Raw genomic sequence first — 13,870 nt, forward strand, 5'->3', positions numbered from 1 at the left:
TCTGCTCTCTGAGGAGAGTAGGTGATCTACAGGCCCTCTCTGTTGCCACTGCTTTCTGGAGTTTTCTCCAGGCATGGCCAGTGCCTTTCTGCACCCTAGCTCAGGTAAGGTCCCCAAGGTGCCCTCGGTCGTCCCACGATCTGTTAGGCTCCAGGCATTCAATCCTCCAGAAATTTAACCTGCTGTGCCCAGTCCAAGCACTGGACTGCTATGTCTACAGGACAAGTCCATGGATGAATTCAGAACAATTGTTCATTTGCTATGGCCCTCCAAGGAGAGGCCTTCCTGCTCATAAGCAGACCCTTTAAAAGATGGATTATTGGCGCTATTGCGTCCTCCTATGAGCACTCTGGTCTCACCGCACCAATCGAGGTCAGAACTAGGGTTACATACGTAACCTATTGATGGTTTTATCAGTAAGTTTCTCCAATTCACAGAAATTAACCGACGCACACAATTATTACAACAATATAATTATTACTACTACAATACTTGTTTTATAAATCGCAGCATAAACTTTTATTGATTCCATACAGGAAGCTGTTCCAAGGCTTTCCATTCATTCCATACATCAGAGTTTTAAAGGGTGCCCACCCAATGGCCCAACGACGGAATCCACTGGTGTTCCACAATCCACACATATGCGTGTTAGTCCTTCTCGTGCGGCTGGCAATAGATTACTCAAATGGAGTGCACTTTGTTACATTAATCCAATTTTAACCTCTAATCTGACTCCAATTTTTAATAAAGATTTAACTTGAATATCTTTAATTCAAGCTGATGACCTAATTGGTTGTACTTCTTCTTTAATTTTAATAGATTATTCTAAGCATTCCGTCTTTTCAATTAATCATTCATTATGGTTCTGGAGTCACTTAGAGCCTTGTGCTTGGCTAACGATACCTGCTCACGGAGGCACATTGGCCAGTCCGAATCTTAGTCAGAGGATATAATGGTAAACTAATATTCTTTAAGTAGGCCACTCAATGCTTGCTCATTCATAAAGAACTATTGATTTAGTTACTTAGTCATAACTTGCTAAGTTAGTGATAGCCACTACACATGCTCACAAGCACAAACTCGCCAGACTGTACCTTACTCAAAGGATATAATGCTAAACTAATAATCTTTAAGTAGGCTGCTCAATGCTTGCTCATGCATAAAGAATAATGTATTTAGCCACTTAGTTATAACTTGCTAAGTCAGTGATAGTCAGAAATCAGAAGGTCCCAGACATTGTGCTTTATGCTCCATCCGTTCATGAGCCTTCAGTTTGTACTATCCTGGTCATAGATTTGTGGTAACACCAGACTACATAATCAACTAGATATAAATGATTTCAGGAAATTTCAGAGTTAATAAAAAATGTTACATTTATTTCCGAGGCAATAATCAATAAACAAATGTCACATCTAAAACAAGTAATAAAAAGAAAGTTATATAACATAAACAGTATAAAATCTAATAATTTAGCAGAGGGGGGAAGTAACGAAGTACAAATAATTCGTTACTGTACTTAAGTATTTTTTTTTTTTGTATCAGTACTTTACTCCACTATTTATTTTTCAGACAACTTTTTACTTTTACTCATTGCATTTTTACACAAATATCTGTACTTTTTACTTCTTACATTTTCGAAACAGGCTTGTTACTTTAGTTTTAATTCATTGATTTGGTGAAATATAACATTTTTCTTTTGACTGCGCGCCGATTTTAGCCGACCAACCGATTTCCTGCTACTGCGCGTCTTTTTCACTCCGCTGGTGTATAAAGTCTTGACTCTCACTCTTTACGAAGATAAGAATCAGCAGGCAGAAGGCAGTGAGAAGTTTGGGGTTAATGTGGATGAGACAGAGGGAGTCAGTGATGTAAACATGACTGAGAACAGACACATTCCTGATCATCTTCATCTTTTCTTGTCATCTGCTTGTGTTCCATATATGTGGAGCTTCAGTCTGGATACATTCATTCGGTAACATTTTTAATTAGTTTTGTATATATACACTAAATTATTTGACTGTAAATTCACAGTAAATTACTGGCAACTAGTTGCATTACTTTCACAGTTAGGTACTGTATGTAACTTTACAGTAAATTACTGTCATGTTGTTACTGTACTTTCACAGTATGTTACAGTGTCATTTTTACAGTAAAGACTTGTGAAATGACAGCTGCTTACTGTAACCTCACAGTAGTTAGGCCTTCGTATTACTGTGATTTAGCAGTATGCTCCTTTAGTAATATATTATTTTACTGTGAAATTACAAGTAATGTCTTTTAGATTACTGTGATATAGCAGCATTATTCCATATAATAATTGCATTTAGCTGTTAAGTTACAGTTAATGTAATGCAATTTAGCATTAGTCTGCTGTAGATTTACAGTGTACACTGTAATAGTACTGGCTATACCAATAACTTAACATTAAAACAATGTTAAATTCAAATAAACACAAAAACAAAAATTTAATACATTTATTTCATACATTTATTACATACATACATTTATTTATTATTAAATGACTATCTCGAAAAAGATTTTCCAGAACTGCTTATACTTTACACTGTAAAAACCTAAACTTACATTTTTTAATTTAATTAACTTGAATTTACTATTAAACTTCACCTTCTTGACCAATGAGGAGTTGCTATAAATTTTAAAAATGAATTTTAATTAGCTTAAGTTATTTTATGTTTATTTTTATAATTATTAGCAACTCCTCACCTGTCAAGAAAGTTTAAATGAATTGTAATTTCAAGTTGATTCAACTTCATTAAAATGTAATTGCAACAAGGCTTTTTACAGCGTTGACTGACATTAACTCATTCGTTGTGTTTCTTTATTAAACAAAGAGACAATATAGAACATAGTAAGTTTATAAAGTGCATAACTGCCTCTAGCTAAACAAAGAACATAGTAAGTTTCAAAGTGCATAACTGCCTCTAGCTAAACACAGAACATAGTAAGTGTCAAAGTGGATAACTGCCTCTAGCTAAACAAAGAAAAAATATTTTGGATCACACTAGACTGACGTCCATTCAAAATCAATAAGTTTTCTTATGAGTGTACAGACTTGCTGGTTGATGAGTCCTTTCTGCTTCTTTGACTTTGTGCCTGTCTCCAGATTAATGCCCAAAAAGCACCTATAAACAGAAAGGCAGAGAGAAAAACTGTTAGTTTATTCCAAGTACGATGAAAAAGTAGCCTTTAGTTGGTCAATGCTTTTGCAGTACAGAGCAAAACTAAAGTTAGCTCAGTTCGAACAAGGTGACATTACTTTGGTCCAGTTAAACCCCAAACATTTAAATAAACAATTTTGGTATGGATTTTCTCTTTAATAAAATGAAAATTTTATCAATTTGCTTGAATTTGCTCCACCCAACAAGAAGAATGTGCCAGTGACATGGATCACAGAGTGCCTCCTAATGTATGCTTAAGTTTAATCATTTTCACATTCTGACTTTCATAATTTGCAAAGTGTCAAGTTGCATTCAAATTGTCAAGACCATTTACATCCTTATATGCTAACAGTTTTTAATAGTAACTATAAAATACTATACTATAAAACTATACTATAGTTTTTTTTTAACCAAATTACATCTACAAGTTTTCCAACATTTCCACAACAATAATCACTAAATATACTCATCCTTTGCATTATACGCTTACTCGATTTAACTATTTACAACTATACAGAAAAACACATCAAGTCAGATAAAAACATGTCTCAAGCAATCAACAAAAGAAGGGTGACTTTTAAACTAATGTCTTAAACAAGCTAAGATTATGCACAATTTAATGATCACATTTTTTTTTAGCATCACTGTGATGAAAACACAACAGAACAGAATCATGTACAACAAAACAAAACAACAAAACAGGACCTGTGTCACTGTTTAAAAACATGTTATTATAAAGTACACCCAATAAATTTGCAATATCTTGTGTATGCATTTTTACCAAAGCAGCTTGCTCCACTCGTCCTGCCTTTTTCCGCTACCTCTGTCACATTTAGCTTAAACTGCCTCTGGAAAAGAATGGTGGAGAGCAATAAGTGATACATCACACATTTTGTATGATGGAAGAGGATAGTGGTCCAGCAAATTTGATGCAAAACATAATCCTCTTGGGCTACTCCTAATTTGCAATAGACACCAATGTCACTTAGCTTCACCACAGTATATTTTTGAGTCACAAACTACACAGACTTATTAAAAACAATGATAAAATAAATCTTTCCAGTACTACATCATTTCTCTCAAGCAAAACATACATCCCCTTTCGGTATACTGTGCCTTTCACTGTCACTTCATTGCAAGCTACTGCAGATTGTGACTCCGAATTTTGACCAGCAACTGATGCCCTGATCCTGTCATTATAATCACTTACATAAAACTCTGTACCCTTTTCAACATGCACAACCAAAGGGAACAGACTGCCTGAACTTAAGAAACTGATCTTGTTAATTAGGATATAGATAGCAGATTGCCCTAATAACTCAAAGTGAATATATTTGGTTCACACACAAGAAAGTTACTAAACACTACTGAACAACCTAAAAGTTAAAAAACATCTTAAACACATTAAAGTATAAAACTAAGGGACAAGACAACTAGTGTGTCAACCCTAAAATGAACGATGTGTGTAACTTAGTTAGAAAGCTCACCACCCCCACTACTGCTCATAAATACAAACAAGATGATTAAAAACCAATAATTATAAACTCATAAATTACGTTCAGCTAAAAATCACAGTAGGCTAAAGTGTGTGTACTTGCAAACACAAGGGTTTAGCTTAGTCTAACAGTAAGAACACTGCCGCGCAGGCGCACATTTATCAGTGGTATAAAAAAACATTTGGCAGTGGAATTTTTCTGAGACAAGACAATAGAATTATTATTCTTTCTTTCTTTCTTTTTTTTTTAAATGTTCGAACATTGACATGAGCACTTCATTTTTCATTTGACGAGACAGATCGCGGCTGCTCTGTACCTCTCTCACACACAGCTAAAGGCACAAGTTTGAAATGAATTAACTTTTGTCCTAATCCACGACACTACAACCTGGTTTTACTGAAACCGGGCATATAACGTTCATTTTTCTAGCTGATAATAACAGCCATAATGTCTCATTTATATACATTCAGGCCACAGAATAACGTTATACCAGAATAACGTTTTACTTTATTCCCCAGTGGTTAACTTACCGCAAAAAGATGCTGTGGGAAGAACCTACAGTAAAGAAAGAGAGAACGTTTAAGCACCAAGAAAAACTTCAGTTAACAGATAATGTTATTTAAAAAAAAAAATAAGGCTTAAAATATGGTCTCACAGTAGTACATTTAACACAGTACACTTAACACAGTACATTTAACCCTTAACGCAGTACACTTAACACAGTACATTTAACCCTTAACACGGTACACTTAACACTGTACATTTAACCCTTAACACGGTACACTTAACACTGTACATTTAACCCTTAACACGGTACACTTAACACAGTACATTTAACCCTTAACACGGTACACTTAACACAGTACATTTAACCCTTAACACGGTACACTTAACACAGTACATTTAACCCTTAACACTGTACACTTAACACAGTACATTTAACCCTTAACACAGTACACTTAACACAGTACATTTAACCCTTAACACAGTACACTTAACACAGTACATTTAACCCTTAACACAGTACACTTAACACAGTACATTTAACCCTTAACACAGTACACTTAACACAGTACATTTAACCCTTAACACAGTACACTTAACACAGTACATTTAACCCTTAACACAGTACACTTAACACAGTACATTTAACCCTTAACGCAGTACACTTAACACAGTACATTTAACCCTTAACACGGTACACTTAACACTGTACATTTAACCCTTAACACAGTACACTTAACACAGTACATTTAACCCTTAACACAGTACATTTAACCCTTAACACAGTACACTTAACACAGTACATAGTACAATTAACATTCCAACGTCTGTTCATTTCTTTCTTTTTTAAATTCCGCGGTCCAACCTACAGCGCGACAACAGCGCGACAACAAAACCTACAACTAACGAAATTTGGCTGATACTTCATGCACTATCACATATAAAAAAAAAATCTGTCATTTAATTGACAAATTTGCACATTTTAAAACTTACCACTGAATCCGCAGAGATGAAAGAACTCAAAGATAGCGCGAGCGCGGGAGGAAAGTCACAGCCGCTTCCCGTGATTTCGCTGATGGCATTATTTTCACAATAAAAGTCTCAACACTGTACTATATTGTGAAATGTCACAGTTAATGCCTGTGAAATTTTTTTATAAAAAAAAAATGTAATACATAAATAAATAACTAAATATAAAAGAGGCAAAATTAATACATCCAGCAAAACGTACACTTATTCACGACATCCTTTCTTTACTTAGATATAAAATAAAAAAATAAACTCCACCGAAAAATATTTTTAATCAGTAAACTTTTGTTTTATTTCTGCGCCAAGTCTCAAATCAAACACCAAATCCGCCATGTTTCACACAATTAACCCTCTGGGTGGCGTTTTGTGGGTTTTTCCCTCATAATGGCGAAACAAACTTAAAATATTGTCTTTATTGATCGTACAGATAGAAACAATACATCATTCAAATCTGTAAAATGTCTATGATTATATATAAAAGCTTCTTGTCTTGACTCGAAGAGGTGCACTTTTTCCGTTATCACCACATTATCTGTCCATGTGTTAACATAGCAAAGGCTCTTAATGATGTCCACACATCTCTGCACTGTTATAGCTTTTATATTTAATCACTGTACATATGCTTACATATTTATCTGCACTTTTTGCACTTCTGGTAGATGCCAAACTGCATTTCGTTGCTGTGTACCTGTACTATGCAATTACAATAAAGTTTTATCTATCTATCTATCTATCTATCTATCTATCTATCTATCTATCTATCTATCTATCTATCTATCTATCTATCTATCTATCTATCTATCTATCTAACATTAATATGATGTGAGGTCCAGTTAACAGCTAAAACAGGTAGAAGTAATAACTACTTTTTGCTTAAGTACATGTCTGAGCCAAGACTTCTTTACTTTCACTTAAGTAAAAAGGTATAATCAGTACTTCAACTTTTACCCGAGTATTTTAAAACATGAGTATCTGTACTTCTACTTAAGTAATGGATGTGTGAACTTTTGCCAACTCTGTATTTTAGCAATGCAGTTTACAAAAGTATTGTTAAAGAGTTTCTTTAACTGGCAATAGAGACACACAGAGACTGTGTAGGAAGTTCTGACTACAGAATGCTTCCCTGAGTGTTTCGCCAAATTTCCTTAAATACCCAAACCATCGTAAACACTTGTAAATTCAAAGTGATAAAAGCTTTGCAAACCCTTTCTTGGGACAGGATGTGACCTAAAAACTGAATGTCAACTAGACCACCTGGTAAGGATCTTCTCCGGGGAAACCCTTATGTCAGTAGGACAGTTTTTCCCCAAACCTGAGGTCTGTTTTACTGATATGAGACTGAGATCATATTTCCAATCACACTGAGACCTTTAAAATGATACCAAACATGTGAAGGTAAAATGTATACATTCCTGAAATGTAATTATTACATTATGCAAATAAAGTAGCTTGAATTCCGGGACCTTCTAAGTCACCTTTCCATGAGACACGGCCATCTCCCCAGGAGCCAGGAGGGAGATAATAAAAATAATAAAAATCTTTGTCAAAATTCAGTGGGTGCAGCTTACAATTGGGGGCGCTTAATAGTCCGGAAATTACGGTATATATATATATATATATATATATATATATATATATATATATATATATATATATATATATATATATATATATATATATATATACACTGGCTATCAAAATTAGAGAACAATTTATAAACAATTGAACAATTCTGAAATAATGTCATCTTTACTGCTCAACAGTTGAAGGAGTTTTTGTCCTGTCTATACCATGCTACCAGAACAACTTTTCCACAAAATAACTAAGGCATTTAAAAAAAAAAAAAACATTATTTTGCAGAAAACACACTGATCAAAATTAGAGAACACTTTCAGATACCCCCCAGTTATTGGTGTTAATCTGGCACCTGGTGCTAATTTCCTTGATTATCTGTCAACCCCTATTTAACTGGCAGCCTAACTCCAGTTTCACTGACTCTGCAAGATGGTGGGCCGTTCTAAAGTGACTGAAAGAAGCCAGCAGCAGGTTGTCCAGATGAAGGCCAAAGGGATGACCCCATCAGCCATAGCAAGACAAGTTGGTCGTTCCAAATCTGTGATTTCAAGAATATTGAATCTTTACAACATCACAAACTCATTCAAGTCTGCCAAGAAGGCTGGTCGTCCACAGAAGACAAATACAAGAGAGGACAGGATACTGCGGAGGATCTCAATGGGCAATCGTTTCCACACTGCGGCTGGAATTGCTCACCAGTTCAGCACTGAACAGGTTAAGGATCTGTCTCGTCATACAGTTTCTCGACATTTAAGAGCATTTGGACTGAAAGCCCACTCTGCAGTGACCAAACCTCTCATTAGCAGAAAGAATTAAAAGGCTAGACTAAGCTTTGCTGAGGACCATGTTGTGTGGACAGAGGAGAACTGGTCCAAAGTTCACTTCAGTGATGAAAGCAAGTTTAATTTATTTGGGTCCGATGGGAAACATTATGTTCGGTGACAAACTGGAGAAAGACTGAACCCAAAGTGTGTAAAGAAGTCAGAGAAAAGTGGAGGAGGAAGTGCCATGGTTTGGGGCATGTTTTCTGCAGCAGGAGTTGGGCCTCTTATACAGCTACATGGCAGAGTGAATGCAAATTTTTATCAGAACCTTCTTCAACAACATATGGTTCCTTCCCTGCGTTCATCACCCAATCAGCCCGTAGTGTTCATGCAGGACAACGCTCCATGTCACACAGCAAAACGGGTAAAGCAGTTCCTTGAAACTGAAAACATTGAAATAATGACATGGCCTGCCCAGATTCCTGATCTCAACCCAATAGAGAACCTCTGGAAAATCCTTGGCGACAATGTTATGCCAAGAAACCCACTACAGTAACCAAACTGTGGAGGAGACTGGAAGAAGAGTGGACCAAAATCACACCAGAGCAGTGTGAGAGACTAGTGCTGTCCTGTGGCCGCAGATGTGCTGAAGTCATTCAGAGCAGAGGCCTGTACACCTTCTACTAATTGCTGACTGTTGTAACCTTCAGAAACTTTTGTTGTAATCTTTTTCCATGCTACAGTCATTATTGTTCTCTAATTTTGATCAGTGTGTTTTCTGCAATATAATGTTTTTTTTTTTTAATGCCTTAGTTAATTTGTGGAAAAAGTGTTCTGGTAGCATGGTATAGACAGGACAAAAACTCCTTCAACTGTTGAGCAGTGAAGATTACATTATTTCAGAATTGTTCAATTGTTTATGAATTGTCCTCTAATTTTGATCGCCAGTGTGTATGTGTGTGTGTATGTGTATATATGTATATATGTGTATATATATATATATATATATATATATATATATATATATATATATATAAAAAAAAAAAATCAGGGACAAACTTATACTTATAAAGAACATCTTATTCATTTTTATCACCACATTATCTGTGTAAAGCTGCGTTGAGACAATGATCTTTGTTAAAAGCGCTATACAAATAAAAATGAAGTAAAATGAAGTAAAAATTAGTTATTACTACTACCTGTTTTAGTGTCACGTTGGTAACTGGACCTCACATCATATTAATATTAGGGCTGTCAATCGATTAAAATATTTGATCGCAACTTAATCTCTAATTTATATCTGTTCTATATGTCCCATATATTAATTTTTTTCTGCTTTTGGCTTCTCCCATTATGGATCGCCACAGCTGATCATCCATTTCCATACCCCCCTGTCCTCTAAATCTGCCTTTTTCAGCCCAACTACCTGCATGTCTTCCCTCACCACATCCATAAACCGCTTTCCTATTTTCCTCCTTTCTGGTGGCTCCATCCTCAGCATTCTCCTCCAATATACCCCAAGGGGTCTCCTCTGCATATGTCCAAACCATCTCAATCTCGCCTCCCTCACATCATCTCCAAAACATCCTACATGCGCTGTCCTTCTAATAAACTAATTTCTAATTCTGTCCATCCTCGTCACTCCTAACGAAAACCTCAACATCTTCAGCTCTGCTACCTCCAGCTCCACCTCCTGTCTTTTACTCAATGCCACTGTCTCTAAACCATACAACATCGCAGGTCTTACCACAGTCCTATAAGCTTTCCCTTTCACTCTTGCAGATACCCTTCTATCACAAATTACTCCTGTCACTCTTTTCCACCCACTCCACCCTGCCTGCACACTTTTCATCACTTCTCTAACACACTCTCTATTACTTTGCACTGTTGACCCAAGGAATCTGAACTCCTCCACCTTCTTCACCTCTTCTCCCTGCGATCGCACCACTCCACTGTCCTCCCTCTAATTCACAGGTAAGTACTCTGTCTTACACCTACTGACTTTCATTCCTCTTCTCTCCAGCACGTACCTCCACCTCTCCAGGCTCTCCTCAACCTGCTCCCTACTCTTACCACAAATTACAATATCATCTGCAAACATCATAGTCCATGGAGACTCCGGTCTGACCTCGTCCGTCAACCTGTCCATCACCATTGCAAACAGGAAAGGGCTCAAAGCCGATCCTTGATGCAGTCCAACCTCCAACTTGAAACAGTGTCGTTCCTACTGCACACTTTACTGCTGTTACACTGTCCTCATACATGTCCTGCACCACCCTCACATACTTCTCTTACAAACCTGACTTCCTCATACAGTACCACAACTCCTCTCTCGGCACTCTTTCGTACGGTTTCTCTAAATTCAGAAATACACAATGCAACTCCTTCTGACCTCTATATGTCCAAATCAACATTCTTAAAGCAAATAATGTGTCTGTAGTGCTCTTTCTTGGCATGAAACCATACTGTTGCTCACAGATGGTCAGCCTTGCTTTCACTATTTTTTCCCATAACTTCATGGTGTGACTGATCAGCTTAATTCCCCTGTAGTTACTGTAGGTGTGCACATCTCCCTTATTCTTAAAGATCGGTAACAGCACACTCCTTCTCTATTTCTCAGGCATCCTCTCACCTTCCAGAATCCTGTTAAACAATCTGGTTTAAAAACTCCACTGCCATCTCTCCTAAACATCTCCATGCTTTCACCGGTATGTCATCTGGTCCAACCTTACCACTCTTCATTCTCTTAATTGCTGCTCTCACTTCCTCCTTACTAATCCACTTTCTGCTTCACAATCTCCACACCATCCAACCGTCTTTCCCTCTCTTATTTTCCTCGTTCATCAGCTGCTCAAAATACTCCCTCTATCTTCTCAACACACTCTCCTCACTAGTCAACACATTTCCATCTCCATCCTTTATTGCTCTTATACTTGCAACACGTCCTTCCCAGCTCAGTCCCTCTGCCTGACCAATTGGTACAAATCCTTTACTCCTTCCTTAGTGTCCAACGTCTCATACAGCTACTCATATGCATTTTCCTTGGCTTTCGCCACATCCCTCTTTACCTGCTGCCGCATCTCCTTGTCCTTGTTTCTCCTTATGCTTTCCTGCACTTCCTCATTCCACCACCATGTCTCTTTGTCTTCCTTTCTATTTCCAGATGTCACACCAAGTACCTTTCTAGCTGTCTCCCTTAACAATTCTGCAGTAGTTGCCAAATCATCCAGCACCTCTTCACCACCACCGAGCCCCTGTCTGACCTCTTCCCTGAATCTCACACTACAGTCTTCCTCCTTCAGTTTCCACCATCTTATTCTTTTTTCAGCCTCCTCTTCTTCTTCACCTCCAAAACCATCCTACAGACCACCATCCAATGCTGTCTAGCTACACTGTCCCCTGCCAACACCTTACAGTCTCCAATCTCCTTCAGGTTGCATCTCCTACATAGAACATAGTCCACCTGTGTGCACCTTCCTCCACTCTTTTACGTCACCCTATGCTCCTCCTTCTTCCATTTTCATCCTTTTAGTAAAATCTACCACCCTCTGCCCTTCCACATTCCTCTCCTTAAAGCCATACCTTCCCATCACCTCTGTTCCCTTTATTTGACCTGTATTGTTCTTATCTGTACGATCAAAAAATACAGTAATTAATTCAAAATTCAGTAAATCAATGACAGAAAATCGGTTGGTGGGCTGAAATCGGCACGCACCAAATCAATGGATTAAACCTAAAGTGTTTATGTATTTTTTAAGCTATTGTCTTTCGTTGAAATCATTGTACAGTGAAACTCAGAAGTAAACATTCTTCAGGAATCTGTGCTTCTATAAACTTTCCACTTTTATTGATTACCAAATTTACATCACTCCCTATCTGATCTACCCTATAGACATTTATTTTTGGCTCAGTAATCTTCATTTGATTTCTTCTACCTTTTATATATATTTGTAACCCTAATCTACACAATGCATCTCTTCCTAATAAATCAACAGGCGTCTGATTTGAGACTAGAACAGGTATAGTCACACTTTTGTTATTACTTTGTAGACAAACTGGAGCAGTCATAGGAATTAGCTGCTTCTGTCCAGAGAATCCTACCGTCTTTGCAAATTTCTCATACATGGAAATCCCCCAGGGGTTTACTGGGCCTTGAGCTTCACCCTGACCCTGAAGGGGCTGCTGCCATCCCCCTCCTATCTCACCCCTAGAAGCCTGTGGCTATAAACAAGTCACTGCAGCGGGTGATGTCATCGCTGTAAGAGGAGCTTGCTGGATTGTGGGAGGAGCATTGCCTGTGGCTCTCACTGTTGTCTGCTCCACAGCTCTTCAAGCTGTAACTGAGACGGTTTTCTCTGTAGCTCTTTCTCTTGAGTTCTTAATTTCAATTCAATTCAATGAATTTTTATTTGTTTAGTGCTTTTAACAACGAACATTGTCTTAAAGCAGCTTTACACAGAAAATGTGATGATTAAAAGTGAATGTTTTTTATAAGTAAGTTTGTCTCTGATGAGCAAGCCAGTGGCGACTGTGGCGAGGCAAAACTCCCCGAGATGGCATAAGGAAGAAACCTTGAGAGGAACCAGACTCAAGAGGGAACCCATCCTCATCTGGGTTGCACCGAATGTCCATTTATAGCAGATATACGATGTTGCGGGGTACAGTGAAGATGATCAGAAGCGAAAAGAAGTCCTGAGTCAATGTAGCAGACTGTTGACATTAACTACAGTCTAATCCCTCCTCAAAACGCCCGTTCTTACTCCGGAATTTCATGGAACCACCCAAGGCATTGATGAGAAACCGTCCCAAGCTGCACAGAGTGGCCTCCAGTCGAAGAGAACACTATCCAGAGGCAGGCCTGGACGAAGTTGAATCCACGAAGGGGGGAGGGGCAGGAACAGTGGTTACTGGAACCTAAGGAGCATGTTTAACGAGAGAGAGAGAGAGAGAGAGAGAGAGAGAGAGAGAGAGAGAGAGAGAGAGAGAGAGAGAGAGAGAGAGAGGGGTGACAGGAGGAGAAGGATATGGATTATTAAGTATTATGATTATTATGTGTATTATTATGTCTAATTTCTGCATATTCTTTGTGTACTGGTCAACAGCGTGTAAAACGTGGTCACAAAACTCCTTGTGTGCCTTCGAGTTCAAACCGACCACATCTTCCAGCTTGCTCTTTACAGGCTGTGGCATAGCATTTCTCCACCACCTGTCTAAATAGTGTAGCCAACAGAGGATCTCCCTCAGGATCGCCTTCTGTCTCATGCTTTTTTTCGTTCATTTGTCTTTCCACATATAAAAACTTTCTTTTCGGCTTCTCCCGTTA

At 37.7% G+C, this 13,870-nt stretch overlaps 1 long non-coding RNA gene across 2 annotated transcripts; it reads right to left on the minus strand.

Moving 5' to 3' along the window:
- Positions 1–2,990: 2,990 nt before the first annotated feature.
- Positions 2,991–6,316, minus strand: LOC310718755. Of its 2 annotated transcripts, XR_014531262.1 has the most exons (4): positions 6,173–6,316; positions 5,206–5,230; positions 3,961–4,027; positions 2,991–3,143 (listed from the first exon to the last, which is right to left on the minus strand). It is a non-coding gene; the product is annotated as an uncharacterized lncRNA (long non-coding RNA). The 2 variants fall into 2 exon arrangements; XR_014531261.1 differs by lacking the exon at positions 3,961–4,027.
- Positions 6,317–13,870: the final 7,554 nt, after the last annotated feature.

This window comes from Silurus aristotelis (genome assembly GCF_946808225.1).
Source record: "Silurus aristotelis genome assembly, chromosome: 2".
NCBI classification, from domain to species: Eukaryota; Metazoa; Chordata; class Actinopteri; order Siluriformes; family Siluridae; genus Silurus; species Silurus aristotelis.